This window comes from Cupressus sempervirens, chromosome 8 (genome assembly GCF_028749045.1).
Source record: "Cupressus sempervirens isolate cs-2001-9-10 chromosome 8, ASM2874904v1, whole genome shotgun sequence".
In the NCBI taxonomy this organism is placed as follows: Eukaryota; Viridiplantae; Streptophyta; class Pinopsida; order Cupressales; family Cupressaceae; genus Cupressus; species Cupressus sempervirens.
The window spans coordinates 276,480,228-276,507,389 of NC_143125.1; the positions used below are offsets into that span (position 1 = coordinate 276,480,228).

A 27,162-nucleotide genomic window follows, 5' to 3' on the forward strand; every position below is an offset into this window, starting at 1 on the left:
TTAATAATTTATTTTATGATGGGAACTTTATAGTCCTCCCATCCCTAAATTTTCTTGTCTTCAAGCAAATGCAATGCCGGATGCTGTAGCATGTGTTTGCCTTCCCAAGTCACATCATCCATTGGCAAGTGTTTCTAGCGTACTAAGTATTCCTTCAAAGTACGGTTCCGCAGGGTCTTCTCACGTACATCAATGATCTCGGCTAGTTCCAATATGAGCTTCCCTTCTTCATTGAGTGGCAGAAGGTCTGCAGTTACCGTGATGTTCTGTCCCACAACTTTCTTTAGGCAGGAGACATGAAAAATGTTATGAATGCGGCTTCCCTCTGGAAGTTCTAGCTCATAGGCAACTTCACTGATGCAACGAGCTACACGATAAGGGTTATGAAATTGTGGCTTCATTTTTTCTTTCCCTTTTGCCTTCAATGATGATTGCCTGTTTATGGCACCTGAGATAGATCAAGTCTCCCACTTTGAAACTTCTCTCGATTCAATGTCTGTCGGCATACATCTTTTGTTGATTTTGTGCCCTTTGTAAGTCCTCTTTTAAACATCTTAGGATGTCTTGCCCTTCCTGAAGCCAGTCCCTGGCCCTTAGTGCGTGATTGTCGGCCAGCACCATGTCGTCAAATGAAAGGGGTTCATACCTGTATAGTGCTTTCAAGGGTGCCATCCCAAAGGATATGTGGTAAGTGGTGTTGAAACAGTATTCCCCTAGATGCATCCATTTGACCCATGCCCGTTGTTGTGCCGAAACATAGTTTCAAAGGTAGCCTTCTAGCCACTTGTTCACAATCTTTGTTTGTTCGTCTTTCTCAAGGTGGTAGCTAGTACTTGGCAATAATTTTGTTCTTGCTAGCCAAAACAGTTCTGCCCAGAAAATACTGATAAATCGACCATCTCAGTCAGTAACAATGTTTTGGGGTAACCCATGTAGACGAAAGACTTCTTTGAAGAATAATTTAGCTACCCGTGTAGCTTGGAAATCTAAAGAGATGGCGAAGACATGTGCACACTTCATCAGTCTATTGACTACCACAAAGATACAATCCTTTCCGTTCACCTTGGGAAGTCCAGAAATGAAGTCTACCGAGATACTTTCCCACTTCTGTTCTAGTATAGGCAAAGGTTGCAGTAACCCGAAGTGTAGAGTATGTTCGGATTGTTTTGCTTGCAGACTGCACACTCTTTTACATACTGCAATACGTCTCCTTTAAGGTCTTTAGATGAAAACCTCTTCCTAAGTTGTCTATAAGTTTTTAGGAACCCTGGGTGTCCAACCAAGGGTGAGGTATGTATCTCCTTCAAGATTTTTTGCTTCAGTTTGGATTGAGGCACTAAGTATATGCGATTCTTATGGTAAAGAATGTCATCCACCACTTTGTACCGATCATGCTGAGTGTTGTTATCCATTAGCTCACAGGAAAATGTGTTTTTGGAATATTCCACCAATAAATGTGCTTTTCAGTCAGCTGAAATCTGAGTTAGTAATCAAATAGCCGGTTTCCTGGACAAGGTATCTACAACCACATTGTTCTTTCCTTTCACACATACGATGTCAAAATCAAAATCCTGAACCTTGCTTACCCATTTTTGTTGCCTCTCATTCAAGTCCCGTTCTAAAAAAATCTCAAGCTATTATGATCAATACAGACAACAAACTTGGCACCCACCAGATACTGTCAAAATTTGGTCAGTGCATGTATGATGGCTAACATCTCTTTGTCAATAATGGAATATAGATGCTTTGCTTGTGTAAGCTTTCGACTCTCATAGGCTATGGAGTGTTTATCTTGCATTAGTACCGTGCCAATGCCTTCTCTAAATGCATCACACTCCAAAATGAATGGTTGAGTGAAGTCTGGTAAGGAGAGTACAAGGCAAGTGCTCATTACTTCTTTCAACTTATCAAAAGCGTGTTGCGCCTTTTCATTGCACTGGAAGGAGCTCTTTTTTGTCAGATCTTTTAATGGTGTGCTGAGCTGAGAGAATTTTTTTACAAACCTCCGATAATAACTGCACAATCCAAAAAAACCTCGCAACTCAGAGAGCGATTTGGGGGGTGGAGGGCAATCAAGGATAGCCTGAATCTTCTCCTGATGAACCTGTACTCCATATTTACTGACAACGTGTCCCAGGCACAATATTTCTGTCATCCCGAATTCACACTTGGACTGCTTGGCGAACAAGGACTGAGCCTTCATGATCCTTAAGACTTCATCCAGATGCTTCAGGTGTTCTTCCCACATCTTGCTATAAATAAGGATATCATCAAAGAATACTAGTAAGTACTTACACAATTGTTTGTTGAAGATGTGATTCATGCATGATTGGAACATAGCAGGTGCATTCGTTAATCTCGAACGACATGGCCAAGAACTCATAATGCTTGTAGTGACAACAAAAAGCCATCTTCTCTATGTCTTCTTCCCTCATGCAAATCTGATGGTATCCAGAATGGAGATCTATTTTTGAAAAATAAACCACCATGTAATTCATCCAACAATTCATCGATCTTGGGAATCAAATATCTTTTTTTATTGTCTAATTGTTCAATGCACGGTAGTCCACATACATGCCGATCGTTCCGTCCTTTTTAACCAATACTACTGAGGATGCAAAAGGGAAAGAACTGGGACAGATCCATCCTTTCTCCGACAGTTCTTGAATCGTCTTGTTGATCTCATCTTTGAATTTCCTAGGGTGGCAGTAGGGTATGGTTATGACTGGTTTGGTGCCTACTTCCAATTCGATGGTATGCTCAAACCCAAGATGGGGAGGTATGCCAGGAGGAATGTCTATAAAGATTTTATCATGAGCACTCAAGATATTTTGAAGATCATCATCCTGGTGAGGTGTCTGTTGTCCTTTTACGGGTTCTGCCGAAACAAAACAATGTGTAGCCCATGCAATGTCATCATGCCGAAAAATTGTCTCCATCCGCTATATCGAAACTTCTTTCGGTTCCTCATTGGCCATCCCATGGAGAACAACCTTTTTCCTATCGACAACAAAAGTGAAGTCCATCCGTTTGAAGCTTTGAGTGTATTCATCAAGTGTCTTCATCCACTGTATGCCCAGAATAACCTCCATATCATCTAGGTCCACTATAAAGAAATCCATCGTCATAGTGTGGTTAGTCATGGTGATACTCAGTTGGCGAACAAGGTGCATACAAGGCAAAAGTGTCCCTCCGGCAACCTTGACCTGAAATCTTGCATGTCTTAGTAGGCAGACCTCTTTTTTTACCAAAGACGAGTTTGTGAAGTTTAGTGTGGCTCCGCTATTGAGCATCATGATGACCCTCTGTCCTTGAAGGGTTCTTCGTACACAAAACACCGTACACCTCGAGCTCCCAGCTAAGGCAATGGTTCTTATGCGCCATACCAAAGCTACAATTCTCTCCATATGGTTCAGGCTAACCATTTTCGTGTCCTCGTGGGGATGGTTGTCTTCGGTAGGTAGATCCTCCTGATCGTCCTCATCATTAGATACGAATTCAATATAGTGTATTTTTCCTTTCCCAAGGCCTCTTTGCCCAGGCTCCTATAGTCCCTTGCAATTGAAACATAATTTCTTCCTTTGTAGCTCCTATCCGGTGGCTTCATCCAACGAAGGCTTCTTTGGCAGAGGTTTATTATCTGTCTTTAGGAAAAACTGGTGGTTTGGAGTGCGCGTAACCTCGAGAGGATGATGTCGATGATGATGCCATGCTCCGCGCCTTCTTTATAGCTTCTGAAAGAGTGGCAAGATTGAAACCTTTTACCCAACCTTTCAGTGGTTCTATCAGTCCATCCACAAAGAGCACTATCTGTCTCCTTTCAGAAATGTCCATGACCAAAACAGAGAGTTTTTGAAATTTCGTGATGTACTAGTCGACCAATCCAATTTGCCTTAGTTATGCCAATTCTTTGAAATTAAGTTCTAGATCTTCACCATCAAATCGATCTATCAATCTTTCAGTGAATTCCGTATAAGTATGTATTTGGTCATGCCCCAGTGTGATGGTGTCGTGATACCACCATTCATGCGCTAGTCCCTCCAAGTGTAGTGCTGCAAATTTGATTGCTTTTTCCTCTACCATTAGATTAAGTTGAAAGCAAGTATCAACCTTCATTACCCATGCTTGAGCAAATATGGATTCGGATCTGTCAAATGGTGACAGATTTACCTTACTCAACTTTCTTTTGAGATCATCGTTAAAATATTCTCAATTTCTGCCTCTGGAATATCTCATTCTCAGTTCTATGTAATCTTTGTAGGATATATCCTCCAAATTTGCATTCTTCCAATCTTCTCTCAATTGTCCTTGAACTACCTCAAAGGTTGTCTGTTGTGGTACCTCCATTTGTAGAGGGAAAGACAAGATGGAATGTTGAGAGCATGTTGGATGAGACTTTGCCTTATCCGATGCCGAGTCCGCGTTGTGACCATTTTGTTCACCAGATATATTATTGTCTCCCGATTTTTTGAGAGTTTCTTCCATAAGTCGTTGACTGTCATTGATCTATGCTTGATTCCTCGAAAGATCTCTTAGTAGCACCAAGAATTCAGCAATAGTAGGTTCTTGTTCCGCCATTCAATCAACTGAATGGGATCTTCTTCTCTTTTGACTATAAACTCTCATTCATTGTCCACAAGCTGGGAGTATGGTTAGCTCTAACATCACTATGATGTTCCTGACCTCCGCACTCTAGTCTAACCCCCAAATAGATCTGTATGGCATGTAAGATAGGGCTGGCTGTACGGTGTTTTATGTTCGTACGGTGGATGAAGAAAGAGATGTTGCAGGGAGTTGTACGGTGTAGATAAACAGGAAGGTCGTACGAAGAAAAAGAGCCTATACAGTATGAAGTGAAGATCATACAATAGTAGAAGGGGAGGCTGTATGATGGTGGGAGTGGAGGCCGTATGGTAGGGGAGTGGAGGTCGTACAATAAGGGAGTGGAGGTTGTTGCCGAGTAGAGGGTCGTACTTTGGCGATGTACGGGCCTTAAGGTGTATAGTTGTGCAGACAAACGGTAGAAGGGAGTGTACGAGTAGTGCGTCAATATGGTTGCAGATAGATTTAATGCAAATAAACACAAAATCGTTGCCAGAGATTGAAGTGCCCAACACGAGAGTTAATCAATTTAAACATGGTTATTTTTCCAATTTGTAGTACGATGGTGCTCCAATTTGCCAAATCCAAGCAAAGTATTACAAGTGATAGAATAAGGTAAGGGTTGAATCCCATTGAAACCGCGAGAGCCAAGTAGCGAAGATCTTTCACTTCCAAAATGGCGAACAATCCAAAACTCCAACAGGAATTCAAAGTACAAAGAAAATAATTTAAATCGCATACTAAATACTACCTACAAGTCGTGTTTAAATACCCATCGAGGAAACCTTTCCAAGGGTGTACAAAGATAGCCAACAACCACACCTACCTACGAAAACAATTAAAAATGGGTCTGGGATATACTAAATCAATTGGCCCATTAACAAAGGTTTGATTAATAATTTATTTTATAACGAGAACATTGCATGTTTCTACATGCCATAATTGTAACCGTTGAACTTCTGATTTCCCTTAAGCAAAATATTACTTAGAGATACCATAGCACATTTTTCAATCAGAAAGCATGAAAAATTGTAAAGGAGCGTACTTCGAGGCCAAAAAACAAAGGACCTAGAAAAAAATGAAGAGGTACACAAAAGAGAGCTCGAGAAACCTAGAAGGAATATGTTGTCATGTTTTGGATCCGCTGGCTCAAATTCAAGGCACAAAAATTGAGGCACCCAAAAAAAATGGACAACCCAATTAAGCTCTCAAAAAACCCACTAATAATCTACAAATTTTTTTTGATCCGGTATAGAAATTTAGGGTTTCGAACAAAATGGCCTTGGCTGCAAAAAAGCTTCAAAAAGCTTAGAAATGGCAGATTTGTAGAGAAAATTGCATAATCTGGATGTGAATAAACAACAAAGGTTTGTAAAAAACCTAGGCGCCTCCAAATAGGGAAAATAGACCACTTTTTTTTTAATGGAAAAAACGGGCCACAAAATAGACACACGATTTTCAAAGAAATTTGGATGCAAGTAGCAAAAAAATCTAGGCATGAGTTGTAGAGAAATTGCACCCAACAAACCTCCACATGAATAGCAGAGAATAACCCTCAATTTTCAAAGGATTCAGTCATGCTAATTGCAAATAGAAGGGCACAAGTTTGTAGACTGTAAAAAATTGTGGGAGTTACAGACAAAATGGTGTGGTTTTTTTTGGTAGAAAACCCTAGTCGAACAAGACATTTTGGAAGCAAATATGCATGAAAATAATTTCAAAAATAAAAGACAGATAATTTCAACTAAGAAATTAAAATTATTTTCGAAAAAATTTAAAGTATTGGCTTTGATACCATATTACGAAGTAATTGGAAAATATTTGCTTGATATTAACAGTGATCGAGAGATCAATTTATACAAGAGATTGAATGATGTTTCCTTAGGAAACAATCATAAAGAATAGAAATATTCTATTCTAGAAACAGGAAACTAAATATTAGAAACTTTCTAATGTATATAGGAGATTACAATAGATAACCATTAGATACCAAACAAAGATAATAGAAATGATCTATTATTGTTATATATATATATTTGGAACTTTATTCTTGTTCCTTTTTTTTGTGCGGCTCAATGCATTATTGTTATCAAACCTCATTTTTCTACCTTGGGGGCTAATATTTGAATCTTGAAGGGAGTCGAATGAGGTCGCAAGAGAAACTCCTCTTACCGCAAGCAAGGAGTTACTCATTGCCATCGTCCACTTTGCTGGCAGGTTTATCTATTTGAGGGGGCATTCTCACTCGAGCGAGGGGTTGGGGGTCGGAATTCAATACTCTTCTTTCGGAGTTCATGTGTGTTTTTGCATTCTTTCTTGCAGATTTTGGAAGCTTGAACCTTTCAATTTGAGAAGATCCTTGATATATCTCTCTCTCTGTTGCATTTCAATTCAGCTTGGACATCGAACTTGGCTTATAGGCATGAAACTATCTTTTCTTATTGACATTTCTTGAGCACATGGAAAGGATCATTTGATCCTAAGCATTTATGTGCTCATATATTAGGAAGAATTGCCCAATCCTATGCATTATTCTTTGCTTTTAACATAAGAATGGATCATTCAATTCCATGCTATTTATCTTTCTGTTTATATAAGAATGGATCATGTGATCCTATGTTATTCATCTTGCTGTCTATAAAAGAATGGATTGTGCAATCATATGTTATTCTCTTGCTATTTATACAAGAAGGAACATTTAATTCTAGGCATTTATTTCTACTGTTATGATAAAAATAAATAAATCAATCAATTGATAGCATAACCTTTACGGACAATAATAGGAAATAAATGGTTGATTGAGTGAATGATAGGAAATAAAGGGAAGAGCCATTCGATTATATACATTCATTAACAATCAAAAGAAGGGTTTGTAATTCCATCAAGTCAAACCAACATTCATTATGGATGATGCATGATATTCTCTGTGCATTATAGTGTATAAGAGTATAGAAATCTGGTTGTCATACAACGCATCTATAAAGCCTTTAATCAGTTAGATGACTGAAATGAATAAGCATATCTAACTCTCTGCCCTTAGGCCTTATCTGATTGGGAGGAGTCTAGGTTTGCATATTGTATGGACAGCAAACTACCAATTGTATACTTCTTCACTTGAATCATTAAAACAGAGTTGGTCAACCCTTGGGATGAGATAATGTGTATTGGTCAAGTTTTGAGAAAACTTGATCTCTTAAGAACAATGAGGCCATCAGGATGTGGATATCCATTTAAGGGTACTATGACAAGTCTGCTGGTGACATTGACTGCACAAGGATTTGTGCATATACTTAAGAACCCTTGACTAAAGTGGCATTATGCACTGGGTAGCAACCTTCAATCACTATAACCAGTAGAGCAATGTCCAGCTAAGAAGGTCATCCTTGTCGACGAAGATGTCTATAGGTTGGTTGGCTACACCAGTTGTGGGTTCTACACAATGTCCTAGATGGCAAGAAGATTGAACCATCTTCTCATGCCTTTAGGAAGGCTTGGGCCAATTCCATGTGGAAGTTGTGCGGGCGACGGTTAAGTTGTAATTGTAAGATCAAAAACCCCTAATGATAACTTTTTACCCTTGGAGGTTTGTAGCTAAAAAAAATTCAGCAAAGAGAGAATCATGTAGTGTGATCTGAAACATTGATGATCAATAAACACACAATTTAATCCAGAAAGGCAATTATCTAAAGAAAGAATCTTCAAGTTCAGGTTTTATGAATTGTTTCTTGGTGGTTAATTTTGTTCTTTGCATTTCATGACAATTTAATGTTAGTGTCTTTTATATGAAAGTGACATCACATTTATTATTAATTTCGTTGTGTTGTAAATAGTAATAGAATAAACTAGTTATATCAGATTCATGTGAAATTAGTTGGTAACTTCTTTTTAGTTAGTTAATGGAATTTCTCATTCATGTTCATAGGAAATGGAAGGCAGTGATGAAGTTATAAAGTGTATTTCCTTTCCTCATAAGAGAAACTTTATTTTCCTATTATTTAGGATAGATTTGTTGGTATGTTACAGGCTCCCTACAATTTGTGATCTTTGAAAAACATGAGACCTTTCTATATCATTCTGCAGAATGAAACCTAGACACCCAAGGTTTTAACCCAAACATTCTTAATCCATTCATCTAAAATATCTCAAGTGGGTAACTTGCTATAGTCAACCCTCGCTAGAAGAATGGCAATGCTAATTAACTTAGCTTTCTCATTGTCCAAAGAGACAAGAATTCAAGGACATAGTTGACTTTCTTAGGGCCAAAGGGAAGCCACCTTGTCATCCTCCCATGATGACATCCTCTTCAGTTTTGCCACACTTTGGAGACAAAATATGCAAAGACTGAGGCTTTCACACTTTCTTCCACTAAAATATTGCCAAAAAAATTTGTTGTTTCCATTAGTATCATGTTCCCTTTCTAGGTGATCAGGTAGGCCACCATCCATTAAAGCACAGTACAACAATGTGAAGAAAAAAACAAAATTGCAAAAAAGATAGTTCTCAATGAATGCATGCAGGATAAATACAAAAATCAAAGAAAGAACCATAAATAAATACAGCATACAATGACAACCCTGAGGAAAGATTTAGACTACAAAGGCGTCACCTATAGTTAGGAACCCCAAAACTCGATGGAGGAGGGCCTCTACCTCCCCCATCACATCTTAGTTGCAAAATACTAGGTTTTTTTTATCGCTTGTCACTCATCATTTGAAAAATCCAGCTGTCTAGATATTTACTTCACAAAATATTAAATACTTAGTAATAAAACACCTTAATAGTTAGGTATAAATCTTTAAAAGTAGTTCCAATCAACTTAAGCAACTAGCAAAGGCACCAAAAACGGAAATTTCAACATGCCAAAACCAGCTGCAGTTGGAAGATGATAATTGATGCCAACATAAGCACATACCATAAATAGGAATGTTTTCTTAATACCAAAGATAACAAGCCTAGAAAAATCAAGAATGATTGTGCCATGCAAGCATTTACAATATATAGCAGTGTACTCCAAGAACCAAAGAAAACAAATATGAAAAAGCCCAAAAAGTTCAATGTCATGAAAACACTTACTATAAATAGCAACCACTATCAAAAAACATAGAAACTAAGAACTGAGCCAACCAAGAACATTAGAACCCTCTTAGCGCATTTGGAGAGCTACAAAAAACTCTAAAAACTGATCAACACTTGGAGGACAAGATGGCTTAAAAATGGGGACATTACACCCAAACCTTTTGTCCTTGCCATGCAAAACCAAGAATTCTAGCTAAGAGGTGAATCTATCATAGCAATAAGGGATTATCCCTAACTTACTTTACATTCTAGCAAATCTGATTTATATTTGTCAATAACCACTTCGTGATGCTTTGCCTTCTATATATGTGATGCTCTTCCTTATAGATAAATGATATTCTTTTCATGTAATTTTAATGGTAGTTTGAGTTCAATTGAGATAGTGCAATATTATTGTAACTCATCTATATAGAGCAAATTTTTTTTGCAAAAATTCTATATATTCTTCAAGAGAAATCATGACTCAGCTGCAGAAATTTTTGTTCCACCAATTATCCTTTTGATATACGGTAACAAGGAAACACAAGAATGTTAAAATGGGAAAGGATTCCTATAAGTGACCTTAGATTATAGAAATGATATTTGAATAAGAAAATAGCTCAGGGTGGGTATGCATATTGAGGACCAAGGACTGGACAAGAGTCCCAAAATCATATAGTCAAGATTATTATTTTCTATTGCGCTGTCTTTCTTTGCAAGCGTGAACATGTGACATAACTGGCTAGTCCCAAAAATTATGGTGTTCCTTACATATTTAACATAACTCAACGTGGATGTAGGGCAAATGATATAAGATGAGTTACCAGGTTCTCAACTTGGATCCTCAAATCGGGTTTGGGTGTAAACCAAGTTTGGGTGAGCGAAATGGTACGACTTGGTCCACACAAAGTTAGTGTTTGGACCTATGGGTTCATCTAGGTCCTTAGTGGTGTAGACCTAGACGGACCCCCATGTTTAAGCACAAACCATATGCGGACCCAATGGGAACCCAATGCGGACTCGAGAGGACCACCTGAGAACCCATACGGTCTATCAAGGACCCACAATGTCCAAACATGTAAAATGGGATCAAGACCACTTAAAAAGCATTTTTAAAATTTTTTTTCTCAAAACCCTTATATGGAGCCTCTAAACAAATTTTCATTTCACATTTGCTCTCTCCATCTTGCAAGTTTGAAGTGAAGTAATTGTGTTTAAAGGAGATTGATTTTGGAGTGGCAAATGCCAAATGCCTTCCCAAAAGCATATTTTAGTGTTTAAGGTATGCATTTGAACCATATTCTTTAGTTTTTTGATAGATATTTAAAAGAATTTTAAAAGTTTTAAATATTTTCAAGTTTTTGTAGGAGTTTTGAAGTATGTTTTCTTTCATTTTTATTATAGATCACAACAATGAATAGTCAAAGCTAAGTGGGTGGGTAGAGGTCTCAAAAATTTAAAATTGATAAATCGTCTCCTTTATGAAGACACACTACAAGAATTTCACAATGTCCTGGAGATGGGGGGGTTTATTCAGAAATGTAATTTTTGCAACTTACAATATAGAAGCTCCTACCAAGTCAAACTTCAGTTTTTGAACCCTAAGGGTAAAGGGATTAATAAGAGTGAGGGTGCATGGCCAGATAAGGGGTTATCAATTGGGCAAATAGTAGCACTCATAAAAGAAGAAGCAGATGTTGACAGATTTGTTGCAAAAGGCAGACAAGGTGATTATACCAAGAAACAAAAAATAATAACACCAACCACTTAACTATCCTCTAGGCATTCCTTCTTGCTTATGCCTTCTAGGGAGGATGAAGATGTAAGATAAGATAAATTTATTAATGTCCAACAAGAGACCACAAAGAGGGTCTAAGGGACTGTAAGAGTACAAAAATAGGAACAACCAATAGTAGAAACACCAAACAGTGCCCAGGAAAAGAAAAAGTAACAAAGAAAAGCAAACCCTAAATCGAAGAGTGCAAGCAAAACCCAACAACATGCTAGTCTCTGTTGGTTGTTGTGAAAAATCCCACAACTGAAGGGTAGTGCCCAACATGAGTGCGAGAGGCCTTAGGTCATCTCTGGAAGCTAGTGTAAGTGGGTGTTGATGCCAAGTGTCTCTTTGGCGGGGCCAAACATACTTGGTGCAACTAGGAGTAGTAGTGGAGGGGTCGAGTGTCCGCTTGGCACCTTGAGCATGAGAGACCGAAGAGAGAAAAGAGGTAATGAGTTTATTTGTGTATTGTCTCAACTACGCCTAAAGGTGAAGTTGTATAGTGTGGTCCCTAAGTCTCATAGCCTCCTCGAGATACATCACAAGACACCTCTGATCCACGTAATTGAAAACGGATGTGGGAGACCAACACTCCCTAAAAAGGTAGTAGGACCTCCCTCTGATCTCATAGTAGGTGGGCAACCAAAAATAAAGTGTCTCCAACTTGGGCTCATTCATATCACACAACTAATAGATCTGCTCCTCCCTAACAATCTAGTAGTTTATCTTAGTACGAAGCTGATATGAGCCAACTCTAAAAGAACCCAAGGAGATCTAAAGCATGGGTCCAGCAAGAGAGGCCCATTAGATAAGGTATTTCAAAAATGTGTTAAGAGATATTATTGATGAAAAAATTGGACGTCACCTCTACCGGAATGGTCTTCCATTCAGCTTAGTGAGATCACCTTATTGGAAGGAGATGGTGCAAGCAACAAATAACGCACCTTCTAGTTACCAAGGCCCTGTATGAAAAGGTGAGCACCACCTTATTGCATAATGAGGCAAAAAATGTAGAGGCCCAACTAAAACCAATAAGAGATTCTTGGGTTCAAACGAGTGTGTCAATTGTTTCTAATGGATGGAAAGATTGCAAAAATTGTCCATTAATCAATTTAATTTTGTATCCCCAAAGGGGTCAATATCTTTGAGCATGGTTGGCTGTGAAGAGGAAGTAAAAGACACAAAGTTCATTGTCAAGATTCTCATTGATTCCATAGAGTCGGTGGGTCATGACAATGTTGTCCTAGTAATTACAGCCAATGCAAAAGTTTGCAAGGTTGTAGATCCTTTGGTAGAGGCTAAATATGATCACAATTTTTGGACACTGTGCACCATCCATTCCCTCAATTTGGTGATGCAAGTAATTGGCACCTGAAGAGAATGGGTAAAGAAAATATATGATGAGGGTGAGGAGATTCAGATGTTTGTGACAAACCACCATATGTAACAAGCAATTTTCATAACTTTCTCTAGATTGAAATTATTGAAGATAAATTATAAAATTTAATCTATTTAGGTTCATTTATCATTTTTAGTCATCTTTTACACAATTGAATAAAACATTTTTGTATTGTTTACATATTTTAAATGTGTTATTAACTTACTATTGACAAATTCTTAGGTGGCTGAAACCCAGTTTGCATTACACGTCATTCTTAGACGACTTCTAAGGGTGGAAGAGAAGTTGTCACAGATGGTTATTAACAACCAATAGGGTATCTGAAAGCAATCCAATATAGCAAGTGCCCAAAAGGTGAAAGCAATGATATTGGATGAAAATTGGCGGGCTCGTGTGGATTATGTATTGGAATTCACAAAGCCTATCATATCTATTCTTCGATTTTTTGACACTAATGAACCATGCTTGGGGGGTGTCTATAATGCCATGGGCACCATGCTGGAAAAAGTAAAATTGGTAAGTTTTAATACAATCCTCTATCCTTGGTTATTGAGAGATATCTAAATTTTTAATTAACATAACTTACATCAAGATAACTTATATGAACATCATTTGATATCCCAAGACAACCAAAGGAGAGAGTGATCCTAAGGATACCTTATACAAAAAGGTGGAAGCAATTGTTTTTCATCGCTGGAACAAGGTGACTACACCTTTACACCTCCTACCATATCCCCCAAGTATTATAACACAGAGGTACTTGATATTTTAGGTAGAATTCCACCATATAGAATTGTTGAGCTTGCTACTGGGTACAAGAGGGCATTTAGTAGACTCTTTAGCAATCCAAAGGTGGAGGCAAATGTTAGAAGAGAATTTGGATTATTCATCTCAAAAAAAGATGAGATCGTACTGCTATAAATGACCAAAGAAGAACGAATGCTATTACATGGTGGTACCTTTATGGGCAAGATTATATGTACCTCCAACTTCTTGCAATTAAGATCCTATTGCCAATAAGGTTTTATGTTGTTTTTTTCATTTTTTTGGCTGCTTGCATTCTAGAATTTAACAATTAACACTCTTAAATTTATCTTGTATTTTTTATTTTTTATATTGTTAGTTTTCTCTCTAGGTTGCAAGCCCTTCTGTTGTTGAGCAGAATAGGAGTATGTTGGATGAATATTTTGCAACCGACAGTTTTGTGAAAATCCAGTTGCAAAATAGGATAACCAGCCACAACATATGAGACAAAGTTTGTCCTACCTTAAAGGGAAGGCTCCCCTTTCTCACAGTTCCTTGGATAAACTCAAAGTAAGCAAGAAGTTGAGAGATTCGTAAGGGGATTTACTAATCTTCTTTCCTCTTAACTTTCAATAAGAATCCACTTACCTACGAAGCGATTAATGGGCAAGATGAAATCTCTAACTACACTTCTATCGAGTAGCTGGAAACGGTGATACCGATAAACTAACACCAACTCAAAGGTTGATTCAAGGCCTATTGGATTGGCTCTAAGTCCCGTTTGTCTAATTTATAAGAAAAATCAATATCATTGGGGAGCAAGGACTACCATAAGTAGATGATATCTATTCTATTACTTATTTTTAGTTTTAATCTATTCTTAAGAAAAATCACTACCATTGGAGTGCAAAGACTTCCAAAAGTAGGGAAATTCAACTATTTTTCGTGAATTTGAGATGGTAACACAAGCTACAATCAAAGCTTCTAGTCTATGTATTACCACAACCACTCCCAATCAAAGCTTCGGCTTTGATTGCTTCTTAACTCACTAATCTCTATTATTTAACACATAATAATAACATGAATCAAAGACAATAGGTACAAACCATAGTCAAAGCTTCTAATTTTCTCTACCACAATTGCTTCCAGTTAAAGCTTTGAATCAAAATTGCTTCTTTTATTCACATTTCTCCCAAATTCATACTACACAATCAAAGTTATGCTTGCAAAAATTTGGCAGAGCTTTCTTGCATTAAAAAAAAAGATGATTTTTACAATGAGGGGGCGCTCCTTTATATAGGAAAAAGAAGTGGGAGAAAGGAGGAAAAAGTGGGAGCAACTCAACCAACTTTGACCTGGTCAAACTAGGTGAGAAATTATCAGATTACATGTCATAAGGACATGCAAATCAAATTACATGTAATTACATATCTTCATGCAATTCATTCTTTCCAACTATAAACATGAAAAATAAAGAAAGAAGAAGACGAAAAAAGATGAAACTGTTGATTCTAAATGAATCAAACCTATAGACTATCAAAAAGCCTTGTACTTCGTAATGATCGGGGGATCAGGGATTCCTATATTCCGTAACACTACATTCTCCTTGATGAATAATCAATTTTTTTCTCGATTGAGTTGTCATGGATTCTCCTTTGTAGATTGGCATATTTTGGAGTTTTTGATACTTTGAAAACCTTCTTGATGGTGTACGGATGTAAACACAGAATAATATTCCATCCACATCTTAACTTCTTTTCTTGTTTTTTGAAGTAAAGTGCAATGGTGTATGGATGTAAACACAGAATAATATTCCATCTACATCTTAACTTCCTTTTTCTTTTTTGAAGTAAAGTGCTTGGCGCATTCCCACTCGTACATAGGTTCTCGGACAACCATTGGAAAAATAGAGACCAAATGAATTATTGCTTCCTAAGGATCAAAGCATATCTCCTTGACGAGATGTCTCTATTCTTTGAAGAAGTTTTGACATATCTTGAAGAGTGGGCCACAACATGAAGATGAAAACATCTTCCAATGAAATTGGATCCATGAGAACTTTGGGATTTGAGCTACAATGATGAATCCATGAGGGATGAGCATTCCAAGTATGGATTAGATACTTATGGAACACATATGATAGCTGGAAATGAACAGGAAAGCATATGTATTTGGGTGAAAAAGGTCAAAATTGGACTCTGAAGGGTGGATTGCATGTGGGCAAAGCTGGGCTTTTGTAGGAATGGCCAAGAATGCAAGATGGGATGCATATGGATGTGTGCAAATGGCAACTTTGGTGTTTAAAGAGTGACCTTTTACCAAAGTCGGACTCTCTGGATGCAATTACATGTAAAGTGATTTACATGTAATCATGACTTGATGTAATCATGTAATTAGGTTCGAAGGGTGAGATTATATATAATTGCTCTCAATATGTTATTGCATATGAAGGAAATAGATGCAATATGCTTTGACATGAATTGGTGGGATAAACAATTACAAGTATCTCTGATAAAAAGTAAAGGATCTCTAATAGATGAACAATTACAAATATATTTCTATAATTCAGAATCAATATGAGCAGAATAACTTTACTTATCTTCACGTATTTGTAGCAGGTATTGGAACTCTTCCTTCTTCAACTTTTGATTTCTTTTACTGTATCTCTGTAAAACAAATTTGGTGAAATAATAATAGCAATTGATATACTGATGTGAATATAATATTGCAGCTACTTGTATTGCCTTTTGTAATATGTTCACTACAGTTGAAGAAACACAAATATATTGGCACCCGAACAGCCATGACTCCGAAGAGTCATGCCTCTACGTGGTCCAAGGGCCACATAGGGACATGGCCCTTCAAAGCCATGTTATAACTGTTCTTTGATTATTATTATTTTTTTGCCTGATAACACAAGGCGTAATCTCCATATCATTATGAGTGCCAAGTCGCGGGTTGTAAACCCGACACAAGATGCAATACATATTACGTGGGTTATAGCATCCCGACTGAACATCCGCCAAAGATAACAATAAGTCCAGCGATAATCATCAATCATAAATAATACAAAGTTAGATAGTGATATCTGTCGTGATTCATAATACAAAGTTTCGACAGCAAGGTCTATCAAGAGTAATGTGAATCTTGACCACTTAAGTTAGTCGATAATGCATATAAATACTATCACAATATATATATATATATAACAGGGATGTATGTATATGTACATGTATCCATACATCAGTATGAATACATGTACGTATATATAGGTCTCTATCATGTATATCAGACAGTGATGCATAGATACTTTATGCAATATAAGACAAATATCAAAGTTAGAACAAAAGTTGCTTATATCTCTGAAATATAATTACAAGTAATAACATCATAGAAGATTCAGATTTACTTCTCCTGACACTAAACATCAACACTCCCTCTTTAGCTAGGGAGAAGGAAAACTTGATCAGAGTCATCTAATAAGAAACACTGAAAGAGCAGTAATTGATCTCTACTTGCACTTAAGCAATGTCTAGAGGAGCTTAAGATAATCTCTACTTGCACTTAAGCAATGTCTAGAGAGGCTCAAAAATAATCTCTACTTGCACTTAAGCAATGTCTAGAGAAGCCCAAAATAATCTCTACTTGCACTTAAGCAATGTCTAGAGAAGCCCAAAAATAATCTCTGCTTGCACTTAAGCAATGTCCAGAGAAGCCCAAAAATAATCTCTACTTACAAGATTGTCACCTTGTAAATAATTAAAGATTACTGAATATGTCCATGAAAGATCGTCACATTTTATTACATATAAAATAGAAGAAGCAAACAACTCTTTTATTTCAAAAAAATTCCATTACAAATAATCATACCAAGCCTTTCCCTAAAATATTTCAGTTTCACTTTAGCAAGAGGTTTGGTAATAATATCAGCTGATTGATCATTAGTACATATATATTCCAATTGAATAACTCCTCGATTAACCATATCCCTAATGTAATGAAATGGAATTTCAATATGTTTAGATAGATTGTGAAACACAGGATTAGAAAAAAGCTTGACAAAACTTTGATTATCACAATAAATCACTGTAGGCTCAATGGTCTTTTGAAGAGATCTAAAAGTAACTTTCGGAGCCATACTGCTTCTCTGGCACATAGGGAGGATGCAATATACTCGGCTTCAGTAGAACTCAAAGCCACAGAAGTTTGTTTTCGACTAGTCCAAGAGATCATGCCGGATCCAAGACTGAAACAGTATCCTCAAGTACTCTTGCGCTCAATAGAACTTCCAACCCAATTAGAATCAGAGTATTCAGTTAGCTCAAGATTAACTTTGTCATATTTTATTCCCATTCCAATAGTACCCTTGAGATACCTCATTATGTATTTAGCTGCCTGCAAATGTATCTTTTTAGGTGAGCACATAAACTGACTCAAGGTATGAGTTGCATAACAAATGTCAAGACGAGTATTAACCAGGTACATTAAGGATCCAATAATCTGTCTGTAATAAGTAGGATCCACATTTTCAGATTTATTCATGTCATCTTTTAGCTTGTGTAAGTTTATCTCCATAGGTGTAGCAGTTGGTTTGCATTCCATCATACCAAACTTGTTTAATATGTCAACTGTGTATTTTCGCTGATTTAGTATAATGCAGTTGTCCAGTTGCCAAATTTCTAACCCCAAGAAATAGTGAAGTAACCCTAGATCCTTCATTTCAAATTCAGCAGAGAGATCTTGTTTACATTTTCCTATCATGTGTTCATCACCTGTGATTAATAAGTCGTCAACATATAATACAAAGATGACCATATCATCACCTTCTGTTTAGAAGTATAAATTAGGAACAACTTCATTCTTGGCAAATCCTAGTTTGAGTAAATAATTATGTATTCTTTCATACTAGGCTCTAGGAGCCTGTTTAAGACCATAAAGTGCCTTCTTCAATTTACAAACATGAGTCTGACGATAAAAGATACTGAACCCTTCTGGCTGTTCAACATAAAACTTCTTCTTCAATCTTTCCATTGAGAAATGCGGTTTTGACATCCATTTGATGTACTTTCCATCCTTTAGATGCAGCAATAGCTAGAATTGTTCTAACTAAAGTATATCTGACAACAGGGGCAAAAGTCTCATCATAATCGATGCCTTCCTTTTGAGAGAAACCTCAGGCCACAAATCTTGCCTTGTATTTTTCAATACTACCATCTGCAACATGTTTAATCTTGAACAACCATTTAGAAGAAACAACAGATTTATCTTTAGGTCTTGGTACTATATCCCAAACATCATTTTTCAATATTGAATTATATTCTTCAATCATAGCTTCCTTCCAAGATTGATGTGAAAGTGCTTCTTTAACATTGGCATGTTCAGATTTTATGAGTTCAGATAATAGAGCAACATAGCAAGATTGATTTCTAATGCTTTTGCTTTCCTGAATTACATCATCTGGTTCAACTTGATTTTCAGCTAACATGTTTCTAGCCCAAAGAGGTCTCTTCTTATTGTTAAGGTTGACATTTTCAAATTCCAAATGATTTGAGATGTTAAAGATTTCCTCCCTCTCAATTTCTGTATCTTGATCTTCTTTTGAAATAGATTCTTCATTATTACTAGAAGTCTTGAAGGCGGTGTCTTCTTCAAATATGACATCTCTACTAATCTCAATAGTTCTTTGTCCAAGAATGTAGATTCCGTACCCCTTTGAAGTTTCACTATAACCAATGAATATCCCCTTCTTCCCAGAAGGCTCTAATTTGGTTCTCTTTTCTTTTGGAATGTGAATGTATACTGGACATCTGAAAATTCTTAGATGACTTAAACCTGGTTTAACTCCAGTAAATGCTTCTTCAGGAGTGATGTTTTCCAATATAGAGTGAGGACAATGATTTTGAATATAGACAGTTGTATTGGAAGTTTCAGCCCAAAAAGAGTAATGAAGGTTTTGATCATGTAGCATGGCCCTGGCTGATTCAACAATGGATCTATTTTTTCTTTCAGCTATTCCATTCTGTTGCGGATTATAAAGTACAGAATACTCTTTTTTAATCCCAACAGAAATACAAAAGTTTTTGAAAATATCAGAAGTGAATTCACCCCCATTATCAAACCTAAGGGTTTTGATCTTTTGTCCTAATTGGTTTTTGACTAGGGCTTTAAACTCTTTGAATTTGGATAAGACTTCAGAAGACTACTTTTGTTTTAGAAAATAAATCCAAGTTCTCCTAGAGTAGTCATCAATGAAGATTACATAAAATAGACATCCATTTAGAGAGGGAAGTGACATAAGACCACAAAGATCTGTATGAATCAACTAAAGTATGTTTTTAGATTTATGAACACTATTGGGAAATGAGTGTTTAGTGTTTTTCCCTAAGGCACACCCTTTACAAATACTTGAGTGCTCTAAATTAAGATTTAGAAGACCTTTTACAATTTTACTTATGTATGCTAAAGCTCGAAAATTAAGATGACCTAATCTTCTATGCCAAATTTCAATGGAGTTTGACTTTTTTTTACTGAGAGTTAAGTTTAACTCTTACATAGTTTATAAAGACTTCCATCCCTAACCCCTATGGTTATAGCTTTCTTGATAGAAGAGTTCTTAGTTCAGGATAGAACTTTATTTCCTTGAAATGCAATGTGGTACCCTTAATCAGCAAGTCCAGAGATTGAGACAAGATTTCTTTTGATCTCTGGCACATAGAGGACATTCTTCACTTACAGAGTGATATCAGAATTCAGTTGAATAGAACATGTACCAATGCCTTTAATTGGATGAGAGGAGTTGTCTCCAATAGTAACTTCTTCTGATTCATGATTTGTGAGAGTTTCAAACTTGTCTTTAAATCCAAAGATATGGCGAGAAGCTCCACTATCTAGGATCCAGGTGTTGTGATCAGAGTTTAACTCACTTGAGAGAGCTACTATAAATGCATAATTTTCTTTGTCTATCTTCTCATTATTCTCTTCTTTAACTTCTACCAATGTTGCTTGAATTTTCTGTTTTTCAGGACACACATAGTAGAAATGACCAAGCTTATCACATTTGAAGCATCTTACTTTGGACCAATCTCTATGTCTGTGGGATTTGTGACTTTTATTATTTTCCTTCATGTTATGTTTGAACTTTCTTTTCTTATTTGATTTGGAATACAAAGCTTGGATGTCACCATCTTGATTTGAAATTAAACCTCTAGATGCTAATCTGGACTCCTCTTGAGTGCATTCATTTTTCAATTTATCAAACTTTGGAAGTTCGGGACAGGAACTTAAACCTCTAATGAAGGTTTCCCATGAAAGTGGAAGTCCTCTAAGTGCAATCATACTCAATTCCTTATCATCTATTTGATTTTGCATAGTAGCCAATTGATCCTTTAATTCAGTAATTCTAAGGAAGTAAGATGTGATTGATTCTCCATTTTTCATTTTGATGTAAAGTAGATCTTGTTTCAAAGTGAGCAATCAACTTGTATTATTAATTTCAAATGTACTTTGAATTGTACTGAACATATCAAATGCAGTTTTGAGATTTGCAATAGAAGGAAGTATATGATCTTTAACTGAATCTATGATTATTTTCATTGCTTTATTATTGTGCCTTTTCCTTGTTGCTTTCTCAGATTCGTTTTTAGGCATAGGTAAATTAGATCCAATATAATTTTCTATTTCCATCTCTCTTAGAATTATTAAAAACCTGGTTTTCCAAGATGAAAAATTTGAAGCTCCATCTAATCTATCTTCGATTCTTACATGGTTCACCATCTTAAATGCCTTTTAAGACTTTTATTTTTCCTTTAAATTAGACTCAATGTAATGTCCCCTTTTTAGCATTCATAACATGATGTTGTCGTTAGCCTATTTCCCCACGGTCTCGTAGGCTACCCAGGACATTAAAGGGGCTTAGAGGCCATTTGGCCTAGATAGTTTCAGTTGCAGGTCTTTCTGAGGGGTTTTGAGGCAACTTTGGGCATACTTACTATTTATAGTAAGTCATCTTGGACATGGTCGGACATCTAGTGGCAACGGTATGTCGATGGTAATTGTTTAAAATCGACAAGAAGACTTGTTTATCATTGATAAGATTTGTTATGCATTGATAAAGCTATTTTATAAAGTAAAATTTAAATATTTCACTTTATTAATGCATAGACTATAGTTTGTGGAAAATATTTAAATTAAAAGAGTCCCCTTTATTTTATAACGCATTGGAGACATAAATTACATAAAGGGAGTTATGTTTTATCCCACATTGAGAAAACAAAGGATGGAGCTCTTGTGAGAACACTATAAAAGAAATGGAAGAGCTTCTTTGAAGTATGCTTGGAAATATCAAAAAAATTGGGTAATATTCTGGAGATTATATCTCAATAGTTTGAAGGACGAAATCCCTTCAAGCTGGAAAACTTGACGCCATTGAAAGATATGGTCTTGAGACTCAACATGGTAACAGCAAGTTCCTGTCGCACGGTACTGTAGCAACGAGTTACTGTAGCAGTCGGAATCACTATAGCAGCGAGTTACTATAGCAGTCAAAATCACTATAGCAACGAGTTACTGTAGCAGCCCGAATCACTGTAGCGCGATACTGTAGCAGCAAGTTACTGTCGCAGTCCGGATCACTGTAGCTGCAAGTTACTGTAGCAATTTCAAAACTATTAACACTGCTGCAACCGCAATGGGTATGGACCATCATTGAACTTTATAGTTGATATAATGCGTTGAGTTTAATGAGAAGATATGATTGTTATGGTAGTTGTAATTTCTTGATAAATCTGAAACAAGAAATAAATGAATGGTCATTGTTATTAGCTGCATATGGTTCTATGTTGCCTCCTATTTGCATCTCATATGAAACACAAACAATCTTGAGAAACCATTGATCAACATCAAGCTGAAAATTATAAAAAATTTAGTTGCAAGACAATTGTTTGACAAAATTACAGGAAGAAATAGACATTAAAATAACAGAACAAGATAGGTTGTTACACTCATAAATTAATATTTGCAATGGTTTTCTTATCAGTGCAGCTCTGATACCATGTTAAAAGTAAAGGATCTCTGATAGATAAACAATTACAAATATATTTCTATAATTCAGAATCAATATGAGCAGAATAACTTTACTTATCTTCACGTATTTGTAGCAGGTATTGGAACTCTTCCTTCTTCAACTTTTGATTGCTTTTACTGTATCTCTGTAAAACAAATGTGGTGAAATAATAATAGCAATTGATATACTGATGTGAATATAATATTGCAGGTACTTGTATTGCCTTTTGTAATATGTTCACTACAGTTGAAGAAACACAAATATATTGGCACCCGAACAGCCATGACTCCGAAGAGTCATGCCTCTACGTGGCCCAAGGGCCACATAGGGACATGGCCCTTCAAAGCCATGTTATAACTGTTCTTTGGTTATTATTATTTTGTTGCCCGATAACACAAGGCGTAATCTCCATATCATTATGAGTGCCAAGTCGTGGGTTGTAAACCCGACACAAGATGCAATACATATTACGCGGGTTATAGCATCTCGACTAAACATCCGCCAAAGATAACAATAAGCCCAGCGATAATCATCAATCATAAATAATACAAACTTCGATAGTGATATCTATCGTGATTCATAATACAAAGTTTCAACAACAAGGTCTGTCAAGAGTAATGTGAATCTTGACCACTTAAGTTAGTCGATAATGCATATAAATACTGTCACAATATATATATATATATATAACAGGGATGTATGTATATGTACATATATGCATACATCAATATGAATACATGTACGTATATATAGGTCTCTGTCATGTATATCAGACAATGATGCATAGATACTTTTCTGCAATATAAGACAGATATCAAAGTTAGAACAAAAGTTGCTTATATCTCTGAAATATAATTACAAGTAATAACATCATGGAAGATTCAGATTTACTTCTCCTGACGCTAAACATCAACAGTAATCATGACTTGATGTAATCATGTAATTAGGTTCGAAGGGTGAGATTATATATAATTGCTCTCCATATGTTATTGCATATAAAGGAAATAGACGCAATATGCTTTGACATGAATTGGTGGGATACAGAAAGATGTAATTCATTCACATGGAAAGGTGGAAAGTGAAATTGATGCAATATGCACTTGCATTCTTGGGAAAAAAATCTTCAATTTTCTTCCAAACCCAGCAACCAAACAAACAAGCAAAACAAAAGCATACCCCTTGCTTTGACTCAAACTTGACAAAATATCAAGTTGCTCTCCTATATGCAATTTTGAAATTGGAATTTGGCAAAATTCCAAACACTCAAAAATGGAAGTTTTCATCTTTTTTAAATGAAATTTGCAAAATGCATGGCATGTCTTTGAACAAGTGTACAATGATAAGCCAAAATATGCAACAAAATAGCAAAGATTTGAAAACTTCTACTTGGTGATTAAAGAGCCAAAAGTGAAAGATTAATAGGTTTGAAAGAAAGTTTCTTCTCCAATTTCAAATTTCCAACAAACTCTTTGAACTTTTCAATGCTTGTAAATGGTGGCTTTTTATGAGACATTTTTGTATGTAAATGCCCAAAAACGTGATCTCAAACCTTCGATGAAGAACACATGTATTTGGACGTTTTTTGAGCAAAAAGTGGCCTCTAGTGGCAATAACATGAATCATTTTTTGCAAGGAAACTCAAAAACGTGATTCACAAAGGCACTAGCAAGCATTAAAACTCAAAATCGGCCCCTATTGATCCAAACATATGGGCTGGAAATGCCATTTTCTGGGTGTTTTTAACAAAAATGTGCCCTATAAATGCATGTATTTGAGCCATTTTTGGCTTGGGGATGCAAAATCATGGTCTATGGATGCATTTACATGTTTTTAATGTATTCATATGATGGTTAGAGGTGCAAATTGCACTCTTAAGATCTCATTACATATTTAAAATATGTAATACATGCCATGTGTTTGGACGTTTTATTTTTTGGAGTGCAAAACAAGGTCTTGGAGGGTGATTACATGAGTTTTGAATGCAAAATGGGATTCTCCAGGACACATCACATTTAAAATCCATTGGTGGGAAGTGCCAATCGTACCATTGGAGTGCATTTGCATGATTAAAATTGTAAAACAATGCAAGTAGTGCAAAAATGCACTCTCCAAGCCTCATTACATGTTTTAAAATGCATGTAAGCACCATGCTTATGCAAAACACACTCTAGAGGCTTCATTACGTGTTTTAAAGTTATGCCTATGGAGGTTGAGTAAGTAAAACGCGCTCTCAAGGCCTCATTACATATTTTAAAACCTGCAACATGAGCAAACAATGCAAAACACACTCTCCAACCCTCATTACATATTTCAAAAATATGCAACATGTAACATGCATTTGAAAAATTTGACCTTGGAAGGCAAAAACGTGGACTAAAGATGCACTTACATGTAAAGTGGATTGCATGTAAAAGAGGTTTTTTATGCAAAATGGACTCTAGGAAGTCCATTACATGCATTTTTAGTACAAAATGCACTCTTGGAGGTCCATTGCATGTAGACATGTAAATGGGTTGAAAAACATGTATATGCACAACTTAAGTGATAAATTAAGCACATGTCTAATTAATTTTTGAGGAAATATCACTTAATTGGGTTAAAAATAACATTACACTATATAATTAATATATTATGTGCAAATATCATTTGAAAGAGTAATATTTCACTTAGATATTTTGATAAAACATAAACTATCTCAAAAATAAATCAAACTATATAGTTAATAAAATCACTTAAGTGAAAAATTTAGAAAGCAACTCAACATGAAAATATAACATAAAGTGCTCTATAGTTAATTAAGTGATAAAGTAACTTAAAAACATAACATAAAGTCAATTTATGCTATATTTTTCAAAAAGTAAATGTCAACATTATGATATAACATAATATTTCAAAATATTCAATTGCATCTCGAGGTAACACTTTATGGGCACCTAAATTGTCATATCTTTTGACTGTCAAGTCCGATTAGGCCCTAAGATATACCAAATCAAAGAGAAAACCGAAAGCAAGAGAAAACATTAAAACACACACTCGAAAACACAAAAAAGACTTAGTTACCCAAGTTTGCTAGTTTGCCCTTAGAACCACGTTTGGGTTTGAACTAGTTCGGGGTTCTGGTCCGGTTCGACCAAAATTCGGTGAGGGTTCCATTTTGTAGGGAGTGGTTCGAACCCAAAGGTATGAAATTCGAACCCAGGCGGATTTGATGAGCCCAATTTGAATCTACATCGAACTAGAGCGAATTTCCAGCAACAAGTAGCTTTCAAGTGTTTTTTTAGAACATATTTGATATTTTTTTGAGTTCCACCCCACTAAAACTGAATGTAGGTTATTTTGGCCTTAGCTCTATTGCTGAGTCAACTAATGCAAAAGGACTAGGAGAAGGAGGAGGAGAGAAGAAAATGATAAAGAAGAAGAAAATGAATATGATGAATTAAAAAAATTCAATACATTATGATTAGTTGAAACTTGAACTTGAAACAATGATACTTGAACTTGTTGTTATGATTCATGGATCGTGATTTAGTTTTAATGTTTTGAATCTTTGATGTTGAACTTGAAAATTGAAATATATGATGGTATGAGCTTGATTCATGATGCTATGATTACAACTTACATGTTTAAAGTTTATGCCTATGGTGTTTTTGTTGTTTAAATGATTAAATCATATGATTTTATGATACTCTATGCTTCTAGGCTTCATAAATATGTATATATATAATTTTTAAATATTTTTTATATGTTTTTGTACGAACGAACCCAAAACCCTTTCCAATTTTTTGCCATACTGGTGAACCGGTTCTTTGAACCCATAATTCAAATCAAACTCAAACTAGTAACTAAAGATAAAGGACATTGAAGGCTTCATAAATCAAGAAAAAGCTTAATAAAATGAAAAACGAAAAAGATGATGAAAACCTTTCGTAAAAGGGATCACTATATGAATTGAAGTCAATTGATTGATCAATATTAGCTAATTTAATAATGATCTATCTCAGAGAAATGCGAAACTAAGTTGAAAAGTCTCGTATTGTTACCTACATTTTTTGGTGACAAAATGCAAAACAACAGAGTACATACTCGTATATCCACTCAGTGGAGCATAACCATTTGGCTGCAAAGAAAGCTAAAGACTTGGTGCTTATTAACATCAACTTGTGCCTCATGGCACGTGGCACGTAATGATTCAAAGTAGGAGGGGTGAAGAAGCTTTAGGCTGTAGCATCCAAGTCTGTTGACTTGGATTTGACCATTCAAGATCTAGCTAGAGCCTGTGGATGATGATGGTGATGACATAACACCCTCTAGTGCTAGTGGAACCGGTTTGGGTTCCAATGATCATATTGATCTACCACTTGCAGCTGCTGAAGACCCCATTGATCCCGACTTTTTTGATAATTTCATTTGACTGATTGATGAACACTTTCATGATTCACGAACATAGAATTATGTTTCAAACTTTAATGAACTATATTTTGAATTTTCATTTTGATATTCAATAATTCAATGTGATGATTTTCT

General features: G+C 35.9%; 1 protein-coding gene across 3 annotated transcripts in view; it reads right to left on the reverse strand.

Moving 5' to 3' along the window:
- LOC149542506 (acireductone dioxygenase 3-like) overlaps nucleotides 1-27,162 on the reverse strand; it is a 199,710-nt gene that overhangs the window by 57,965 nt on the left and 114,583 nt on the right. The window lies entirely within an intron of this gene.